Raw genomic sequence first — 22,992 nt, 5'->3', positions numbered from 1 at the left:
AGGATACTCACTTGGGGGTGGATGTAATGGCCATGAACATGTTGACACTTGGTGAAATTTGCCAACAGGAGTGTTTAATAATGATTAATGTCATCTCCTCCACAGTGTTCACAGATGATTAGGTTCATGACAGCATGCCCAATTTTAACTGAATCTGGGAGGTAGATGCAACCTTTGCAGGGGACCTAATGCCAATGTGACTTTCACTGGACAAGGCAGGAGCCTTTCATCCGGAGAATTTCATCTGGAGAATTAGTTTAGTTTATTATTATCGAATTATAGTTTATTATTACTTACCAAATAGCAAAAGGCCTGGATAGAGTGGATGTGGAGAGGATGTTTTCACTAGTGGGCGAGTCGAGGACTAGGGGCCATAGCCTCTGAATAAACGGATGCACCTCAGAAAGGGGATGAGGAAGAATTTCTTTAGTCAGAGCACGATGAATCCGTGGAATTCATTGCCACAAAAAGCTGTGGAGGCCAAGTCAATGAATAGAGATTGACAGATTCTTGATTAGTACGGGTATCAGGCATTAGGGGGAGAAGGCAGGAGAATGGGGTTGAGAGGGAAAGATAGATCAGTCACGATTGAATGGCGGAGTAGACTTGACGGGCCAAATTACCTAATTCTGCTCCTATAACTTATGAACCTATTATTGTCACATGTACTGAAGTACGGTGCAAAGCTTTTTAGTTTTGGTTTTTAGTACGAAAATCCACGCGGTCACAGGATGAACGTACAAACCCTGTACAGACAGCACCCGTAGTCAGGATCAAACCCAAGTCACTGGGACTGTAGGGCAGCAACTCTACCGCTGCGCCACTGTGCCGCCCTAAACAGGTCGTTCCATCTGTTGAGTAATAATTGGTCAGAACTGTGCTCCATGTCCCGTGGCAAATAAAAACTTGCATTTTTGTAGCTTCCCACTGAGCTACATAAAGACATAGTGGGTTAAGACAAGGAGAGAGGCAGAAAGGTTCAAGGAAGGAATTCCAGTGCTTGAGGTCATGGCAGCTGGATACATGAACCAACAATTCTTCTTTCCACAATCTACAGCCGCCACAAACCTATCTCCACTATCACCATGTTCCCGTCACCTCCACACTCCTTCCCCCACTCCAAACTTCCTGCTCAATTTGAACCCCCTCTCCAGACCAACCTCTCAGCCACCACCCCGGTCTGCTACCTATGCACCGACCCGCACATATTGGTCCCGTTCATGTGTTTCTCATTAAAATACCAGACATTTTTCTCCAAAGTTACGCAAATAAAGGCAGCTTTTTGCCACGGGACATGGAGCACGGACCTGAATGTTTCATGATTCCTTTCTAAGGAGACGGGAACAAAATGGAGACTGAACCAGCAGGGGCAAGTGAAAATACCAAAATGGGTTTACTTCATAAGCTCATGATATAGGAGCAGAAATAGTCCATTTGGCCCATTGTGACTATTCTGCAATTCAATCATGGCTGATCCATCTTTCCCTCTCAACCCCCATTCTCCTGCCTTCTCCCCATAACCCCTGACACCCTTAGTAATCAAGAATCTAACAATCTCCGCTTTAAAAATATCCATTGACTTGACCTCCACAGCCACCCTTGGCAATTAATTCCACAAATTCACCACTCTCGGACAAAATAAATTCCTCCTCATCTCCTTTCTGAAGGTACCTCCTTTTATTCTGAGGCTGTGGCCTCTGGTCGTAGACTCTCCCACTAGTGGAAACATCCTCTCCACATCCACTCTACCCAGGCCTTTCACTATTAGGCACTTTTCAATGAGGTTCTCCATCATCATTATAAACTCCAGCGAGTATAGGCCCAGTGCCATCAAACGCTCATCTTACGTAAACCCAATCATTCCTGGGATCATTCTCGAAAACCTCCTCTGGCCGCTCTCCAAGGCCAGCACATCCTTCCTCAGATATGGGACCCAAAACTGCTCATAGTAATGGTATTAATAACTAACAGGGGATATGCAAAATGGACGTCTTCATGGAATTCCATTGTCCTAGTTCACCAACCTCTAGGTGAATATCTGACCTATAGAATGAAATGGATCAGCATAACAAGTTTAGGTAAACGTTAAGGAGACCCTTTCTTGACCTGAAGCTATGCCTGAGAAGTCCTCATGTTCTGTTCATCCCACAGAAGGAGATAGAACATTGAACAGTACACAAACAGTGAACACAAACCAACCTCCCTTCCATTGACCCCATTTACACTTCACGCTGCCTCAGCAAGACGAGTCGCACCCCGACCTCTCCCTCTTCTCCCATCAGGTCAAAGGTGTAGAAGTGTTAAAATGCACACCTCCAGATTTAGGGACAGTTTCGTTCCAGCTGTTATCAGGCAACTGAACTGAACCATCCTACCAACAACGAGAGAGCAGTCCTGAGCTATCATCTATCTCATTAGGGCCCCTTTGACTATCTTTGATCGGACTTTGTCGGTTTTATCTTGCAGTAAACGTTATTCACGTGGGGGTGGGGGGGGGGGGGGGGGGGGGGATTTGGGGGAGAAATGAGATGGTTTGTGAGAGGTTAACTAAAATTGCAGAATTCAGTGTTCTGACCGTTGGGTCCTTCCATCCTCTGTGCATCCACATGTCTATCTAAAAGCCACTGTTGCATCTGCTTCCACCACCATCCCAGGCAGCCTGTTCCAGGCACCCACCACTCTCTGGAAATGTAAGGAAATTTAGTCGAAAGTGCAGGTAATTTGAATTTTGCATTTTCAAACTGAGTGGTGAATACCGCATCACTATTTTTGACTTGACGCCCATAATTTGCTGGATCCTGACAAGCAGAAGAAATGTATTTGCATGAATGAGCACGGCAAGGGATTGAAGCATTGCAGAAAATCAACAACTTACTTGTACGTACTTGACTCTATCTTACCCGCCAATTAATTAGCGCTGCCTCCTCCACCTACCGAAGCTCACAGTTGAATGATTCGCTGAAGCTGTGTAGGTACCGTGCAAAGGCACCAAAGAAGCACTCAAACAGATGGGGGCGGCACAGTGGCGCAGAGGTAGAGTTGCTGCCTTACAGCGCCAGAGACCTGACCTCGGGTGCTGTCTGTACTTTCTCCCCACGACCGCGTGGGTTTTCTCTGGGCGTTCCAGTTTCCTCCCACACTCCAAAGACATACAGGTTTGTAGGTTAATTGGCTTTGGTAAAATTGGAAATTGTCCCTCTGGTGTGTAGGATAGTGCTAATGTACGGGATCGCTGGTCGGCGAAGACATGATGGGCCGAAAGGCCTGTTTCTGCACTGTATCTCTAAAGTCTAAAAACGTCACGGGGCAGAGAAAGATTTAAAGTATATCTAAATGACATTTGGACAAGTAAATGGATATGAAAGATCTATAAGGACATGGGCCAAACGTGGGCAGGTGGAACTAGCATAGATGGGACATCTCGGTCAGTAAGGATACCTTGGGCCATAGGACCTGTTTCTGTGCTGTATGACACTATCTCCAGACACTTTATAGCCAATGACGTTACTTTAAAATGGCATAATTCTGATAGGAAATGTGGTCGCAAACAGTTTTGAAAGATTGTCCAGAAATTGCACTTAGTCATCAAGTCGTAGAGCCATACAACGTGGAAACAGGCCCTTTGGCACAACTTGCCCATGCCAACCAAAATGCCCCATCTACACTGGTTCCACCTGCCAGCGGTGGGCCCATGTCCCTCTAAATCTATCTTATCCATGTACCTGTCCAAATATCTTTCAAACCTTGTGACAGTAGCTGCCACAGCTACCAGCTCCGGCAGCTCGATCCATATTGCTACCACCCTTTGTGTAAACAAATGTTGCCTCCCAGGTTCCTATTGGATCTTTCCCCATCCACCTTAACCATATGCCCTCTGGTTCTTGATACCCCTTACTCCTAGCTCATCCCCATGATCTCATACACCTCTACAAGATCCGCCTCCACCCCCAAAGGTGATGGATAAATACTTGGTGATACATCCAGGTGAACTCCCTTGTGTCTGGTTATCTTATGAAAATACCAACACCTGTAGCTCTTTGGTTCATCACTCCTACTCTGGTGCTGACCAATCCCTACATCCTCTTCCCAACGGCCTCATACTTACCCCATCCTCACACTCTAACCAGGCTCATCCTCAATCCCCTCACTCCCTGTGCCCGCCATCACCCATTTCTCTCCCAATCTCCCCCCAAGTCACCCTGCTCCTTTCCGCTCCGTCATGAACTCATCTTTCCCCTCATCCCTGTCTCCCTTCCACCTATATATCTCCCCCTGGCTTCACATTTCACACCTCTGCCTCTCTCCTTATCTGACACCCTTTTGTCTCCTTTGCACGTCTGGCCTTATCAATTACTCCGCCCATCTGCCAATCAGCCCCCCCCCCCCCCCCCCACAACTGTCTCCAACTATCACTTGCCAGGCTTTTTCCCACCCCCACCCCTTATTTCCAGCTTTCTCCTCCCTACTCCAATCAGCCTGAACTCCCGACCTGATACATTACCGGTCCATTCCCTCCACTGGTGCTACCTGTCCTGCTGAGTTCATGTGTTCATGAATGAATGAATAAATACATTTATTGGCCAAGTATGTGCATATACAAGGAATGTGCCTTGGTGCTCCGCTCACAAATGACAACACAAGCATACAGTTAACAATTAAGAATAAAGCATAACCACATCAAAACAATAGGGATACATCATTACGGTCTAAACATGTGGGTGAAAATAAACCAGAGCAAAAAAAGAAACTACAGACTTTGGTCATTGAGTAGAACTACCACTCGTGGGAAAAAAGCTATTTTTACGTCTGGCTGTGGCTGCTTTGACAGTCCGGAGTCATAAGCCATAGGAGCAGAATTAGGCCATTTGACCCATCATGTCTACTCCGCCATTTAATTACAGCTGATCTATTTTTGCCTCTCAACCCCATTCTCTTGCTTTTTCCCCATAACTCTTGGCTCCCCTAACTAATCAAGAATCTATCAATCTCCACTTTAAAAATATCCAATGATTTTGCCTCCGCAGCCAACTGTGGCAATGAATTCCACAGATTTACCACCCTCTGATTAAAGAAATTCCTCCTCATCTCCTTCCTAGTCCTAGTCCTGTTATTCCAAGGCTATGCCCACTGATCCTAGACACTCCCACTAGTGGAAACATCGTCTCCACATCCATTTTATCCAGGCCTTTCACTATTCAGTAAGTTTCAATGAGATCCCCCCTCATTCTTCAAAACTCCATCGAATGCCTTCAAACGCCCATCATACGTTAACCCAATCACCTCTGGGATAATTCTCGTAAAGGTCTTATGGACTCTCTCGAACGGCAACATATCCTTCCCAAGACTGGGTCCAAAACTGCTCATAATACTCCAAATGCAGTCTGACCAGTGCCTTATAAAGCCTTGGCATTAAATCCCTGTTTCTCCAACACTTGTGTTTTCAACTAGATACAGTTCTATTCTACTGCTTTCCCCCATATTCTTTGATTACTGCTTTCCCTGTTAAGCAGCTTTGAACTGTGGTGATAAAATGTTTTGCCAAAGCAGCAGCAGTGGATCTTTGAAGTCAAGACATCTGGGTCAAAGATGATCTTTTGATGACAACGTTTTTTTAAATAAATTCAATTTGCATACTTGATAAGCCTGCAATTAACAGTGCTGAACTGCCCGGCCAGATGCACTCAAGAAACAGAAGCCATCTGTAATATTAATTGTATGGATGGCAACTGGCATTGTCTATTGGATTAGGGTTCAGAGAACTGCAGTCTAATAGTAGTTGTCATTCGGCCCCTCGTGGCTGTGCTAGCCTGATGGTAGAACAATCCAGTTCCATCTTTAGTTTAATTTTAGTTTTAGAGAAACAGCGTGGAAACAAACCCTTCAACCCACCAGTGCCGCGCTGACCAACGATCACTGTACACTAGTTCTATCCGACACACTAGGAACAATTTACAGAAGCCAATTAACCTACAAACCTGTACGTCTTTGTAATGTGTGAGTAAACCAAAGCACCCGAAAAAACCCACACAGTCCCAGGCAAACTCCGTACAGATGGCACCCATCGTCAGGATCGAACTGGGTCTCTAACGCTGAATGGCAAAGATGATCTTTTGATGACAAAGTTTTTTTAAATAAATTCAATTTGCATATTTGATGAGCCTGCAATTAACAGTGCTGAACTGCCCGGCCAGATGCACTCAAGAAACAGAAGCCATCTGTAATATTAATTGTATGGATGGCAACTGGCATTGTATATTGGATTATATTAGAACAAAAGTAGTTTTCGAGAGCAATGAGTCGCGTTTGGCAGATGCCATTCTCTCACTAAATCTGTGGACCCTTTCTCTAAAGATAGACTCAAAATGCTGGAGTAACTCAGCGGGACAGGCAGCATCTCTGGAGAGAAGGAATGGGTGGCTTTTGGATCGAGACCCTTCTTCAGACCGACGTCAGGGGGGGAGGGAGATACACAGATAAGGAAGTGTGAAGGTGTGAAAACAGGGCAAAGGGAATGGAGATCAAGGAAAATGTAGAATAGATCATTGTTAGCTGGGAGAAGGTAGCAACAAAGCAAACAGAGATAAAATGTAGTCGGTGACAGTAAGACTGGTCGGAGAACTGGGAAGGGGGAGGGATGGAGAGAGAGGAAAATCAAGGGTTACTTCAAGTTAGAAAAGTGCATATTCATACTGCTGTGGTGTAAGCTGCCCGTGAAATATGATGTGCTGTTCCTCCCATTTGTGCTGGGCCTCACTCTGACAATGGAAGAGGCCCAGGACGAGAATAGTCAGTGTGGGAATGGGAAGGGGAATTAAAGTGTTTAGCAACCGTTCTTCCTTTCTCAACCCAACCCCAGACTTTCCGTTCAGCGAAAAAACCTCACAAACTGCTGGAGTAACACAACAGGTCAGGCAGCATATCTGGAAGATATGGACAGATGATGCTTTGGGTTCAGACTGATTGTAGTAGGGTGGTGATAGCTGGAGAAGAGATAGGGGCAGGAAAAAGCCTGACAATTAATTAGTGATGAGGGTTCAGAGAACTGCAGTCTAATAGTAGTTGTCATTCGGCCCCTCGTGGCTGTGCTAGCCTGATGGTAGAACAATCCAGTCCATCTTTAGTTTAATTTTAGTTTTAGAGAAACAGCGTGGAAACAAACCCTTCAGCCCACCAGTGACGCGCTGACCAACGATCAATGTACACTAGTTCTATCCGACACACTAGGAACAATTTACAGAAGCCAATTAACCTACAAACCTGTACGTCTTTGTAATGTGTGAGTAAACCAAAGCACCCGAAAAAACCCACACGGTCCCAGGCAAACTCCGTACAGATGGCACCCATCGTCAGGATCGAACTGGGTCTCTAACGCTGAATGGCAGCAACTCTACTGTTTAGCCATCCACTAGCTCTCTCCACTGAACTATTTTGGTCTTTTCCTGTATTTATCCTTAAGGGCATACTATACAGTTAACCACTGATTTTTCAGCAACCGGTGGCTGCCCCCCCTCCCCCCTTTAACCCGGACAAAATCTCCCCCCAGCATTCCCCCCGAAAATGTGGTGCCTAGGCTGGGCGAGGCAGACGATTTCGATCGGTGGGTCGAATTTCCTCCCCTGTGGCCGGGGCTCTGGATCTCTGTCCCGGCCGGAGCCGGCAGATCTGTTCCCATAGCCGACCTCCGTGAGACCCAAGGCCGTGACCTCTGTTCGTCAGGCAAAACGGATAATCCAGAAAGGCTCTGGAACCAAGGGTGCTGGAAAATCAGTGGGGGACCTGTAATAGAAACAGGAGTAAGCCCTGTACTCCTTGCATTGGTTCCACCATCCAACTTTTTTGCACCATTTTCTTGCACTAGCTCCATATTCACTTAATATCCCCAAATCTATCAGTCTCTGTGTTGAATATTCATAGTGACAGAGTCTCCACGTCCCTCCTTGTTAGAGATTTACAGTTTTCTCTGTTGCAATTTTCTTTTGAAGTGCTGCACAGCTGGTAGAGCCACTGCTTCACAGCGCCAGAGACCCTCGTTCGACCCAGACCTCCGGTTCTGTCCATTTGTAGAGTTTGCATGTTCTCCCTGTGACCGCGTGGGTTTCCCCTGATTTCTTCCCACATTCCAAAGGCATGTAGGTCACAGGTTGGAAAAAACTAAGGAATTTCAGATGCTGGTTTACAAAAAAAAGACGCAAAGTGATATTCCAGCACTATATGTCTTTGTTTTTTAGGTTTGCAGGTTAATTGGCCCCTGTAAATCTCCCCTCGTGTGCAGGGAGTGGACGAGAAAGTGGGATAACATAGAACTAGTGAGAGAGGGTGAATCGATGGTTGGCATGGAATTGGTGGGTCGAAGGACCTGTTTCCATGCAGTTTTTCTCATCTCAACAGGTTTTCTCTGCAGATAGACACAAAATGATGCAGCGGAACAGGCAGCATCTCTGCATAGAAGGAATAGGTGACATTTCGGGTCGAGACCCTTCTTCATACTGAGAGTCAGGGGAGAGGGAGACACAGAGATAAGGAAGTGTAAGGCGTGAGAACGAGACATCAAAGGGGATGTAGGTCAAGGAAGATGTTGAATCACAGAGGGGGAGCAGCGAGAGAGGAGGAGAACTTCTTCAAAGTAGGCAAACCTTGGGGGGATTTTGCAGTGGAGTAGATAAAATGGCACAATGGCGCAGCGGTAGAGTTGCTGCCTTACAGCGAATGCAGCGCCGGAGATTCAGGTTCGATCCTGACTACGGGTGCTGTACTGTACGGAGTTTGTACATTCTCCCCGTGACCTGCGTGGGTTTTCTCCGAGATCTTCGGTTTCCTCCCACACTCCAAAGACGTACTGGTTTGTAGGTTAATTGGCTGGGCAAATGTAAAAATTGTCCCTAGTGGGTGTAGGATAGTGTTAGTGTGCGGGGATCGCTGGGCGGTGCAGACCCGGTGGGCCGAAGGGCCTGTTTCTGCGCTGTATCTCTAAATCTAAAATCTAAATCTAAATCTAAAATGTGTAGGAAAGAACTGCAGATGCTGGTTTAAACCGAAGATAGACAGAAACTGCTGGAGTAACTCAGCGGAACAGGCAGCATCTCTGGATAGAAGGAATGGGTGACGTTTCGGGTCGAGTCCCTTCTTCAGACTGAGAGTCAGAGGAGAGGGAGACACAGAAATAAAGAAGTGAAAGGTGTGAGAATGAGACATCATAGGGGATGCAGTTCGAGGAAAATGTAGAATCACAGAGGGCTCTCTGAGGCCCTGCTTTCCAAACACTGTCCTCTCACTCTTCTACTAATCACCTTAAATCCATCTCCTCTTGTTACTGACCAAACAAGTGCTGCTGCCAGCAGGGGATGGGTTAAGGTGAGGGTCAGGTATAAGTTCATAGGTCATAGGAGCAGATTGAGGCGATTTGGCCCATAGAATCTCTTTCCATCTCAACCCCACTTTCTTGCCTTCTCCTCTTTAACCTTTGACACCCTTACCAATCCCGAACCTGTGAATCTCTTCTTTAAAAATACCCAATGACTTGGCCTCCACAGCTGTCTGTGGCAATGAATTCCACAGTTCACCACCCCCTGACCGAAGAAATCTCTCCTCCTCTCCTTTCTAAAGATACATCCTTGGATTCTGAGGGTGTGCCTTCTGGTCCTAGGGTCTCCCACTAGTGGAAATATCCTCTCCACATCTACTCTATCCAGGCCTTTCACTAATCGGGTTGGTTTCAATAAGATCCCATCTCGACTTTCTGAACTCCAACAAGTTCAGGCCCAGAGCCTTATCATGCAGTAACCCAATCACCCCTGGGATCATTCTCATAAACCTCCTCTGGACCCTCTCCAATGCCAGCACATCCCTCCTCAGATATGGGGCCCAAAACTGCTCACAATGCTCCAAATGCGGTCTGACTAGTGCCTTGTAAAGCCTCAGCATTAGATACCTGTTTTTATATTTGTTTTTATGGGAGGGAAGGACATGGTTTGCTGGTTTGGATCAAACTGGGTTTCTGAAGTTTGAACAGCAATTTGCGAGCTTGCTGCCAACGCAGCATACAGACGGGCTACGTTTGATTTCACACACCATGCCCTGAGGTGGCCAGTGAGCAGATATCCTAAGTTCACCCTTTCTGAGAAACAAGGAGCTGTGAATACACTATAATGGGGATTAACTCAGCACGTCAGGCAGCATCTCTGGAGAACATAGATAGGTGACGTTTAAAGTCATCACAGCCTGATTTGTGAACAGCTCCACCCAAGACCTCAAGAAATTGCAGAGTTGTGGACGTAGCCCAGACCATCGCATAAACCAACCTCCCTTCCATTGGCTCTATCTACACTTCACGCTGCCTCAGCAAGACCACCAGCAAGGACCAGTCTCACCCTCTCCTCCCCTTTCCCATCAGGCAAGAGGTATGGAAGTTTGAAAAGGCACACCTCCAGTTTCAGGGACAGTTCCCAGCTCTGATCAGGCAACTGAACGGCTCTCTCACTGACTAGAGAGCAGTCCTGATCTATCAACCTTATTAAAGACCCTCAGACTATCTTTAATAAGACTTTACTGGACTTTATCTTGCACTAAACGTTTTTCCTTTTATTATGTATCTGTATACTCTGGACGGCTTGTGTAGTCTTTCCGCTGACGAGTTAGCATGCAACGAAAAGCTTTTCACTGTACCTCGGTACAGGTGACAATAATAAACTAAACTGAACTGAAGATGATGTTTCGGGTCGGGACGCTTCTTCCGACTGGAGATGGATCCTTCATTACCCCTCATTCTCCTACACTCCAAGGAATAAAGTCCTAGCCTGCTCAACCTGTCTCTATAGTTCAGGCCTTCAAGTCCTGGCAACATCCTCGAAAATCTCTGCACCCTTTTTGGCTTAAAGATTCAAGAAGATTCAAGATTCAAGATATCTTTATTTGTCACGAAATTTGACGAAATTTAGTCACCCACAGTCCAACAATAAAAGCAATAAAATAAGCAAATTACACAACCCCAACCAACACACAAAAAAAAGAAGAAACATCCATCACAGTGAGTCTCCTCCAGTCCCCTCCTCACTGTGATGGAAGGCCAGAATGTCTTTCTTAGAGAGCATCTTAAAAACATCTTCCCGAGAACAGGGTGACCAAAACTGAACCCAGTACTCCAGTTTGAAGAAGGGTTCCGACCCAAAACATTACCTATACATTTTTCCAGAGATGCTAGCTGACCCACTGAGTTACTCCAGCATTTTGTGTCGATCTCATTTACAATACTCCAGATGTGGCCTCGCCAATGTCTTGCACATCTGCAGCAGTTTCTCTACAGCATTCACGCTAAAAGACTGGGCACTAAACAAATTGAAGGAGAGTCCCGACCCGAAATGTCACCTATCCATGTTCTCTGGAGATGCTGCCTGAGCCGCTGAGTTACTCCAGCACCTTGTGTGCTTTCACTCTTACTGAGAGGTGTTTTGGGGTGAGCAGATTGTTTGGCCCAGGTAAGAGGTGCCGGAGTAAAGCAAGGATTGGTGAAAGCAACTGCTGAAGGCATTCAGTGGGAAAGGTTTTGCTGCCTGGGCAGGTAATGTGTAGGGAGTGGATGAGAAAGTGGGACTAGAAGTGGAAACGAAATCACGGCCTACGTCACCCACATTGGTAACAGTTGTAAATAATTAATAAAAGTTTTTCCCCATTGGCTTCTTTAGAATGAATCATTAACTCCATTGCGATTGAGACAGAGATTTTTTTTTACAGGAACCAGTAATAATCTTGTGTTACTCCAGCAACCAGGTACCTCTGGTAAAACACAAAGTGCTGCAGTAACTGATGGTGTCATGGGGTATCTTAGTTTAGTTTCCACTTCTAGTCCCACTTTCTCATCCACTCCCTACACACTAGGGGCAATTTACAAAGTTAGGGTACAAATCCGATTCACCTCTACCCCATTGCGGACATGGACTTTGTTTAGAGATACAGCATGGAAACAGGCCCTTTGGCCCATCGAGTTCACACCAACCATCTATCACCTATTCACACACTAGTTCTATGTTATTCCACTTTCTCATCCACTCCCTACACACTAGGGGCAATGTACAGAAGCCAATTAAGCTACAAACCCGCATCTTTGGGATGTGTGGAAACCGGAGCACCCGGAAAAAACCCCATGCGATCACGCAAGAGTTTTCCCTGGGTGCTCCGGTTTCCTCCCATCCTCCAAAGACGTACAGGTTTGTAGGTTAATTGGCTTCAGTAAGCTGTAACTTGTCCCTAGTGTGTGTAGAATTGTGTTAGTGTGCGGAGATCGCTGGTCGGTGCGGACTTGGTGCGCCAAAGGGCCTGTTTCAGTGCAGTATCTCTAAATAGACAATAGACAATAGGTGCAGGAGTAGGCCATTCGGCCCTTCGAGCCAGCACCACCATTCAATGTGATCATGGCTGATCATTCTCAATCAGTACTCCATTCCTGCCTTCTCCCCATACCCACTGACTCCGCTATCCTTAAGAGCTCTATCTAGCTCTCTCGTGAATGCATTCAGAGACGGCCTCCACTGCCTTCTGAGGCAGTGAATTCCACAGATTTACAACTCTCCGACTGAAAAAGTTTTTCCTCATCTCCGTTCTAAATGGCCTACCCCTTATTCTTAAACTGTGGCCCTTGGTTCTGGACTCCCTCAACATTGGGAACATGTTTCCTGCCTAAACTAAACTAAACTTAAACTAAACTAAACTACAACTAAAGTGGGAGAAGCCATTGCACTCAAGCAACCTTGGTACTAATCATCCTCTGGCATCGTCTCCGCCACTGCTGCCAGTTGTTCTCTCCCTTTAAATGTTCCATGCTCCATTGTCACCCTTCAACGCATGGAATCCCCATTCGCTAGACCAGTTGCTGTTTCTATGGCAAAGTGGGTTCCATAGTAACAGGACCCATTGTGTGGACTTGTGCCTTCGAAGTTATCTTTAATGAGCAACCAGCTCTATTGGCAGGAACGTTCAGGTCAACTAGAACAATCAAAAGAACAGCATCACCAGGGGGACATGCTGTGCTGTTAACGTAGCAAAATGGCCCAAGGAGCAATATTTAATTGCTAAACCACATGGTGATGTTAAGGGAGGTAAACACAGGCTGAGCCAAAGGGGAGGGTTACCAGAATCATACCTGTTTCCAGTAGTGACAGAGTAGTACCAGAGGGCACAACCTCAGACTTCATTTATTCTTCATGTTGCATCGGCAAGGCCACCAGCATAATCAAGGATGAGTCGCACCCCGGTCACTCTCTCTTCTCCCCTCTCCCATTAGGCAAGAGGTACAGAAGTGTGAAAACACAACACCTCCAGATTCAGGGACAGTTTCTTCCCAGCTGTTATCAGGCAACTTAACCATTCTATCAACAACTAGAGAGTGGTCCTGAGCTACTATACCTGGAGTATTGTGTACAGTTTTGGTCTCCCAATCTGAGGAAAGACATTCTAGCCGTAGAGGGAGTACAGAGAAGGTTCACCAGATTGATCTCTGGGATGGCAGGACTTTCATATGAAGAAAGACTGGATAGACTAGGCTTATACTCGCTGGAATTTAGAAGACTGAGGGGGGATCTTATTGAAACATATAAAATTCTTAAGGGGTTGGAGAGGCTAGATGCGGGAAGATTGTTCCCGATGTTGGGGAAGTCCAGAACCAGGGGTCACAGCTTAAGGATAAAGGGGAAGTCTTTTAGGACCGAGATTAGAAAACATTTCTTCACACAGAGAGTGGTGAGTCTGTGGAATTCTCTGCCACAGAAGGTAGTTGAGGCCAGTTCATTGGCTATATTTAAGAGGGAGTTAGATGTGGCCCTTGTGGCTGAAGGGATCAGGGGGTATGGAGAGAAGGCAGGTACAGGTCACTGAGCTGGATGATCAGCCATGATCATATTGAATGGCGGTGCAGGCTCGAAGGGCCGAATGGCCTACTCCTGCACCTATTTTCTATGTTTCTATGTTTTTTCACTATCTACCTCATTGGAGACCTCATTTGATTGGACTTTACTCGACTTTACCTTGCACTAAATGTTATTCACATTGTTGTCTTTACCATGTATCTGTACACTGTGAACGGCTCGATTGTAATCATGTATTGTATTTCCGCTGACTGGTTAGCATGCAACAAAAGATTTTCACTGTACCTCGGTGCACATGACAATAAACTAAACTAAACTTAATAAAAGGACGCATCTTCAGAATGGTGATGAGGAGAAATGATGAATCTGTGGAATTCATTGCCATAAGGAGGCTGTGGATAGTTTTAAAGTGAAGATTGATAGGTAATTATTGATTAGTAAGGATGTCAAAAGTTATGGGGAGAAGGCAGGAGAATGGGGTTGAGAGGGAAAAATAGATCGGCCATGATTGACTAGCGGATCAGACTTAAATGGGCCAAATGTTCTAATTCTGCTCCTATGTCTTATAGATTGGTGGGTATTAGCTACAGTGAGAGGTTGACAAGTTTGGATTGTTTTCTCTGGAACATCAGTGGTTGCAGGGAGATCTGATAGAAGTATATAAAATGATGAGAGGCATGGATATGGGAGACAGTCAGAACCTTTAACCCAAGATGGAAAAATCAAATACTAGAGGGAACTTTAAAGTCAGAGGGGAAAAGTTTAAGGGACATGTGTGGGGGAGGTCAGTGCTGCTGGGGGTGGTGGAGGCAGATATGATGGGGACATTTAAGAGACTTTGGATAGGCACATGGAAATGTAGGGAATGGAGCGATATGGATGATATGCAGGCATATAAGAGTTGGACTTGGCATTATGTTGAGCACAGACATTGTGGGCCGAAGGGTCTGGACTTGTGTTGTACATTCTGTGAAAGTCTTAGAACAGAGACAAAGAGAGTTGGCAAAGTTTAGGGAGGAAATTCCAGGAATTGTTAGCATTTCAATTCAGGAATAAACAGGAATTGGAGGTGCAGAATTCCCAGCACATTTTATTGCCGGATGAGGTTTTGTATACAGGGATTTGAAAACGAAGGTGAAAATTTGGAACGTTGAAACAAGTAACTGCAGATGCTGGTTTAATAAACGCACAATGTGCTGGAGTAACTCAGCAGGTCCGGCAGCATCCTTGGATAACATGGATTGGTGACGTTTCGGGTCGGGTCTGATGAAGGGTCCCGACCTGAAACGTCACCTATCCATGATCTCCAAGGATGCTGCCTGACCCGCTGAGTTACTCAGGCACTTGTGGAAGCTGAAGCATGATTTAATTGAGAGCCAGTGATTGTGGGGGGTGACGCTGAATAGAAACTAGGATACAGGCATCAACCTCAGGCTTCAGATAAACACAGGCAGAAAAAGGGAGGTCGGGCAGTCGTTTATTGGAGTAGACAAGTCCTGAGTAAATTCAATATCTCATTCAAATTCAAAAAGTCAGCGGTCCCTTGGTGCTGCACTGAAGCGTCAGTGTAGATTATGTGCTTAAGATTAAAATGTAGGGCTTGATCATTGCAACTCTTTAACTTAAGCAGAAAGAGGGAACTCCCACTGAGATGTACTTGATACAAACCACATTCAGAAGTTCTCCACTAGAGAACTTTGTGCATATAATTCATCTGGTAAACCTTCACGGCTGTGCTTGTGCGACTAGGAGATCGCATTCGGTCGTACATACCTCTGGGGATTGTCCCTAAAGTGCAGTTGAGCGGGAGATTCTGGGGATAAAGTGGGGCCACAGTGGTGCAGATGGTGGAGCTGCTGCCTCACAGCTCCATAGACCTGGTTTAGATCCTGACCTCGGATGCCATCTGTGCGGAGTTTGTCTGTTCTCCCTGTGGCCACGTGGGTTTTCTCCGGGTGATCCGGTTTCCTCCCACACTCCAAAGGGGTGCGGGTCTATAAATTGCCCCTCGTGAAAAGAAATTCAGAAATAATTCAGAGTCAGGATTCATAGATGCAAAAGTGGGATAACTTCGAACTAGTATACAGATGATCGATGGTCGGCGTGGACTCGGTGGGTCGAAGTTTCTGTTTCTACACTACACTGGAATTTAGAAGGATGAGGGGGGATCTTATTGAAACATATAAGATAATTAGGGGATTGGACACATTAGAGGCAGGAAACATGTTCCCAATGTTGGGGGAGTCCAGAACAAGGGGCCACAGTTTAAGAATAAGGGGTAGGCCATTTAGAACGGAGATGAGGAAGAACTTTTTCAGTCAGAGAGTGGTGAAGGTGTGGAATTCTCTGCCTCAGAAGGCAGTGGAGGCCAGTTCGTTGGATGCTTTCAAGAGAGAGCTGGATAGAGCTCTTAAGGATAGCGGAGTGAGGGGGTATGGGGAGAAGGCAGGAACGGGGTACTGATTGAGAGTGATCAGCCATGATCGCATTGAATGGCGGTGCTGGCTCGAAGGGCTGAATGGCCTACTCCTGCACCTATTGTCTATTGTCTATTGTCTATCTCTCTAAACTCTAATTGTGGAGAATTTTTAAGAATGAGATTAATGTAAATAAGGCCTTCGGTCCACTAGTCCATACCGACCAAGGTGCCTTCCTGAACTAGTCTTGTTTATCTACATTTGGCTCATATCCCTTTGAATCTCGTGTTGAAGAACATTAAGTATTAAATTACCAGGAAATACCAGGAACTGTAAATGCTGGTTTACAAGAAAAGACACTAAGTGTTGCAGTAAATGCGCAGGTCAAGTAGCAACACTAGAGGACATGGAAAGATGACGTTTCAGGTCAGGACCCTTCTTGCTGTTCCTTGTGTCTCCCTCTGAATCTTTCCTATCCATGGGCGAAAGAATTAAAAGTAACATTAGCAAATTTGCAGATGACACAAAGCTGGGTGGCAGTGTGAACTGTGAAGAGGATGCTATGAGACTGCAGGGTGACTTGGACAGGTTGGGTCAGTGGGCAGATGCATGGCAGATGCAGTATAATGTGGATAAATGTGAGGTTATCCACTTTGTTGGCAAGAACAAGAATGCAGATTATTATCTGAATGGTGTCAGATTAGGAAAAGGGGAGGTGCAACGAGATCTGGGTGTTCTTGTACACCAGTCACTGAAAGTAAGCATGCAGGTACAGCCGGCAGTGAAGAAAGCTAATGGCATTTTGGCCTTCATTGCAAGAGGGTTTGAGTTTAGGAGCAAGGAGATCCTACTGCAGTTGTACAGGGCCCTGATGAGATCACACCTGGAGTATTGTGTGCAGTTTTGGTCTCCTAATTTGAGGAAGGACATTCTTGCTATTGAGGGAGTGCAGTGTAGGTTCACCAGGTTAATTCCCAGGATGGCGGGACTGTCATATGATGAAAGAATGGAAGGACTGGGCTTGTATTCACTGGAATTTAGGAGGATAATAGGGGATCTTGTAGAAACATGTAAAATTATTAAGGGATTGGACATGCTAAATGCAGGAAACATGTTCTCGATGTTATGGGAGTTCAGAACCAGGGACCACAGTTTAAGAATAAGGGGTAGGCCATTTAGAACAGAGATGAGGAAAAACTTTTTCACCCAGAGAGTTGTGAACTTGTGGAATTCTCTGCCTCAGAAGGCAGTGGAGGCCAGTTCACTGGATGCATTCAAAAGAGAGTTAGGGCTAGCGGAATCAAGGGACATGGGGAGAAGGCAGGAACGGGGTACTGATTGTGGATGATCAGCCGTGATCACATTGAATGGCGGTGCTGGCTCGAAGGGCTGAATGCCTACTCCTGCACTTATTTTCTATGTATCTATTCATCTATGTATCCCGTCCAAATGTTTTTAAAAGGTTTTCCTACCTACCTCAATCACTTCCTCTGGCAGGTCGTTCCACCCACCACTCTCTGTGTGAAAAACATCGCCCTTCAGATCCCTTTTAATTCTTTCCCCTCTCACCTTGAACCTATACCTTCTATGTGACCATTCACCTTATCTCTGCCCCTTATGATTTCATTAACATCCATCTCTTATCAATTCCATAGTCATGTAGCACAAAACAGGCCCTTCAGCCCATCTTGCCCATACCGACCAATATGCCCCATCTAAGCTAGTCCCATTTGCCTACATTTGGCCCAAATCCCTCCAAACCTTGCTTATCCATGTACCTTTGTATTCAGGTTATTGTAGGTTTAACGTGAGGGGGAGAAAGATTTATTTGGAGCCTGAGGGGCAACATTTTTTACAGAAAGTGCAGTAGGTATATGGAACGAGCTGCCGGAGGAGGTAGTTGAAGAAGGTACTATCACAACCTTTAACAAAACATGTAGACAGGTACATGGATAGGATAGGTTTAGAGGTATATGGGCAAAACATAGGCAGGTGGGACTGATGTAGATGGGCGACGTTGGTTCGGCGTGGGCAAGTTTCCACGCTGTATGACTCTATGACTCTAAATCTTATGGCCAAAATGCCAAATGCAATGAACCAAAGAGGGTGTGAATTTTGAAGGATTAGTTTTCACATTTGCCAGCTACTTGCCATCACCAGTGGGCGGAAGACTAATGTTTGACCTCTAAGGAATAGCCATGTGTGGGACTGCCAAAAATGGGTGAAATCATTTCCTGTTTTTCTGGATTATAATTGTTATATAATAAAAGAAATATTGCCTGAATGTTTAGGGCTGTACTTCACCAAATATTTCTTCAACAAGATTAAAAAATCGTCAGTGGAATCCAAAACAGCTTAATCAATGGAAAATGCGTTGAATAATTAACTCCTGAGTCCTTGACGTATGAGGTGACATGGCGGCTCTGCGGTAGAGCTGCTGCCTCGCAGCGCCAGACGCCCGGGTTCGATCCTGACTACAGGTGCTGTCTGTACAGGGTTTGCATGTTCTCCCTGTCACTGCATGTGTGTTTCCCCAGGTGCTCTGGTTTCCTCTCACATCTCAACGTCGTGTGGGTCTGCAGGTTAATTGGCCTCTATGAAATTGGCTCCAGTGTGCATGGAGTGGATGAGAAAGTGGCAGAGCATAGGACTAGTGTGAACCGTTGATCGATGAACGGCGTGGACTCGATGGGCCGAAGGGCTTGTTTCCATGCTGTACCTCTAAACTAAACTAAATTAATAACCACAATACTAGCGCAAAAAAATCCTTGTCCTCAGTGCAACCCAAGACAGTTCGTATTAGTTCATAGGTGAGGTTGATGATGTGTAGTGTTCAAGAGCCTGATGGTTGTTGGAAAGCTAGTCTTGAGTCTTCGGGGTTACAGTTTTCAGACTCTTGTACCTTCTTTCCAATGGTAGGAGTGGAATGAGAGCATGGTCAGAGTGTTGTGCGTCTTTGATGATATTGTGATCATTGGCTGCCTTTTTGAGACAGCCTTCTATAGATCCCTTCGATGGTGGGGAGGTCCGTACCTGTGATGGACCGGGCAGTGTCTACCACTCTCTGTAATCTCCGTAATTCCTGAGCATTTGAGTTGCTGAACCAGGCTGTGACGCAATAGAATCTTTGATTTGTCAAAGTTGAGAATAACATAGGTACAGGAGGGAACATGCATTCTCTTAAGCTCGCTCTTTCATTTAGTAAGGTCGTGCAGATCGTAATTGGAGTGGAAATTTCCCTCAAATCCTTTGGTTAACAAATATCCATCAGCCTCAGAGTTAGAATTGGTCTTCACCATTCTCCCTGATCTCCCCATTTTCAATACAGGTCTGTCCTCGATAGACGATACCTTTGTCCTCCCCCCCCAACCTCCATGAATTCCAGGTTTTCCACGATCTAGAACGTGTCTGAAGAAAGGTCCCGACTCAAAACGTCACTTATCCTTTTTCTCCATAGATGCTGCCTGACCTGCTGAGTTACTCCAGCATTTAGTGTCTATTTTCAGAATTAGATTAGTTTAGTTTAGAGATATAGCGTGGAAACAGGCCCATGGGTCCACTGAGTCCACTCTGAACAGTGATTCCTCCATACACTTGTTCTATCCTACACACTAGGGACAATTGACCAACGCTCATCGAAGGGTCTCGACCCGAAACGTCACCCATTCCTTCTCTCCTGAGATGCTGCCTGACCTGCTGAGTTACTCCAGCATTTTGTGAAATCTATACACTAATTCTATGTAATGCCAGTTTTGCATTTTAAGGGCAATTTACAGAGGCCAATTAACCTACAAACCTGCACATCTTTGGAATGTGGGAGGTAACCGGAGCACCCGGAGAAAACTCACAGTGTCAGGGGAGAACATACGTACTCAATAGACAATAGACAATAGACAATAGGTGCAGGAGTAGGCCATTCAGCCCTTCGAGCCAGCACCGATCACATGGCTGATCACTCTCAATCAGTACCCCGTTCCTGCCTTCTCCCCATACCCCCTCCCTCCGCTATCCTTAAGAGCTCTATCCAGCTCTCTCTTGAAAGCATCCAACGAACTGGCCTCCACTGCCTTCTGTGGCAGAGAATTCCACACCTTCACCACTCTCTGACTGAAAAAGTTCTTCCTCATCTCCATTCTAAATGGCCTACCCCTTATTCTTAAACTGTGGCCCCTTGTTCTGGACTCCCCCAACATTGGGAACATGTTTCCTGCCTCTACTGTGTCCAATCCCCTAATTATCTTATATGCTTCAATAAGATCCCCCCTCATCCCTCTAAATTCCAGTGTATACAAGCCTAATTGCTCCAGTCTTTCAACATACGACAGTCCCGCCATTCCGGGAATTAACCTAGTGAACCTACGCTGCACGCCCTCAATAGCAAGAATATCCTTCCTCAAATTTGGAGACCAAAACTGCACACAGTACTCCAGGTGCGGTCTCACCAGGGCCCGGTACAACTGTAGAACTGTACAACTGTAGAAGGACCTCTGCTCCTATACTCCACACACACAACACCCATACTCAGGATCGAATCCAGGTCTCTGTTGCTAGAAGGCAGCAACTCTACTGCTGCGCCACTATGTTGCCCACGAGACAAAGGAGAAGGGGAGGCTCTAAATTGTAGTCCATAAGACACAGGAGCAGAATTAGGCCATTCGGCCCATTGAGTCCAATCAGCTATTCGACCATGGCCGATAGGTTTTAAGGAGCATTTTATGGGAGAGGCGGTGGTGGGGGTGGAGGGTGGAGGGAATGGGGAACTCAGGGCAATAGGGACCAAGCAGTTGAACAGCGGAGAAGCAATATGAAAGGAATGCAGAGATTTTAGAAGGTTTGAGGAAGGTACAAAATTATCCCACTGTGCCATCCTAATTAGCAATTGAACTGCCACAATCAAGTTAGAAATTTCAACCAACCTCTCGGTGTGAAGGTGTCTCCTAAACCTCGCTCTGGAACTCTCTGCCTGGAAGCATATCGGGAATATCGGCGGTTAAAACCAAAGCTCATCTGGCCTCCCATAACCAAATCCCAGAGATGTGAAAACAGAACTCCACATTCACTAGTAACATTCTGCCTGTAGCTGTCCAAATACTTTGCAAATTACTAAAGTCAATTCCAGACTGTAGATAAGTAAGAATTAATCCTGTTGGAAGTTGACTTGGAGTAACATTAAATACATTAAACTGCATTTGCCTCAGGGAGATGTCGCAAGATAATCGCTCAGAATGTCCTCGCTAATTTATTGTTGCCATATTTGCAATGAGTCTGGCAATCAATGGATGGTATGATTTACCATTTACAAATGGCTTATATTAAACATATCAGAGTAATAGCTGCAGCACAAAGTGGCCTGGTGGGGCAGCGGTAGAGTTGCTGCCTTGCGGCGCCAAGACCAGGGTTCGATGCTGACCACAGGTGCTGTCTGTACAGAGTCTGCCTGTTGTCCCTGTTTAGTTTAGTTTAGTTTAGAGATACAGTGCAGAAACAGGCGTTTCGGCACACCGAGTCTGCGCCGACCAGCGATCCCCGGACACTAACAGCATCCTACACACACTTGGGATCACTTACAATTTTACCGAAAGCCCATTAACCTACAGACCTGCACGTCTTTGGAGTGTGGGAGGAAACCGGTGCACCCGGAGAAAACCCACGCAGGTCACAGGGAGAATGTACAAACACCACACAGACAGCACCCGTGGTCAGGATCGAACCCGGGTCTCTGGCGCTGCAATGCAGCAACTCTACCGCTGCGCCACCGTGCCATCCCACATGGGTTTTCCCTGGGTGCTCCGGTTTCCTCCCACATTTGAAAGACGTGCAGGTGTGTAGGTTAATTGGCTTCTGAATATTGTCTCCAGTGTGTTGGATATAACCAGTGTACCGGTGATTGGCGGTTGTGCACCACAATAATCTCACTGCCATAACTTGTACGTCCAGCTTTTTCCATATTTTCATGTTACATAGAAAAGGAGGATTGAACCCCGTGTCTATGGTGCTGCAAGGCAGCAACTTTACCCTTGCGCCACTGTGTCGCCAGGAATCGAGGTTCTCGGAGTTTCTGTCTCGGTTTTTAATTGCTCGGCTGGATGCACTGAGTTGCCTTCTACAGATTTATTTCCTCACTAACCGTGGAATAAAACTCAGAGTGCAAGCCCCTTGAACAGTAAACAGCCAACAGAAACATATCATCCACCATTCTTTGAGCTGACTTGCAGAGCAAGTCCACTCGGTTCTGAGTTGATTGTGGTCAAAAACTCTGGCTGGAAACAGCATGATTAATGCTTCCAGATAGCATTAGCTGGGGAGAGTTTCATTGCCCCTGTTATGTTTTGTGCTCCTGTTGGAGATGCAACTCGCTCCATAGCAACTTAAGAAGCAGGGAATGTGGAGCTGTTTACACATGCAGTGTTTATTTTGTGCTTTTAACATTGTGAATCATTCACTAAGCATCTCACAGGAGCATTGTTGAACAGAATTTGAAATGGATCCACATCAGGAAAAGCCAAGAACTTGTTGACCTAGGCAAAGGAATAGTTTTTCAAAGAGTGCCTGATGTGAAAGTAGGGAGGGGGGTGGATGGAGGGGTTGAGGAGGGTGTTCAAGGGGTTTGGAGCTTAAGGAGATGAGGAGGAATTTCTTTAGTCAAACGGTGGTCAATCGGCGGACACCACAGCCATGGATGGCTGTGGAGACCAAACCAACAGATATTTCTAAGGTGGAGA

The 22,992-nt window shown here is 45.9% G+C and overlaps 1 protein-coding gene across 1 annotated transcript in view; it reads left to right on the top strand.

Moving 5' to 3' along the window:
- pkd1a (polycystic kidney disease 1a) overlaps positions 1-22,992 on the top strand; it is a 172,372-nt gene that overhangs the window by 22,258 nt on the left and 127,122 nt on the right. The gene's annotated exons all lie outside the window — the stretch shown is intronic.

The sequence above is a fragment of the Rhinoraja longicauda genome, chromosome 21 (assembly GCF_053455715.1).
Source record: "Rhinoraja longicauda isolate Sanriku21f chromosome 21, sRhiLon1.1, whole genome shotgun sequence".
Lineage (NCBI taxonomy): Eukaryota > Metazoa > Chordata > Chondrichthyes > Rajiformes > Arhynchobatidae > Rhinoraja > Rhinoraja longicauda.
This window is presented reverse-complemented; position numbering and strand designations above follow the sequence as displayed.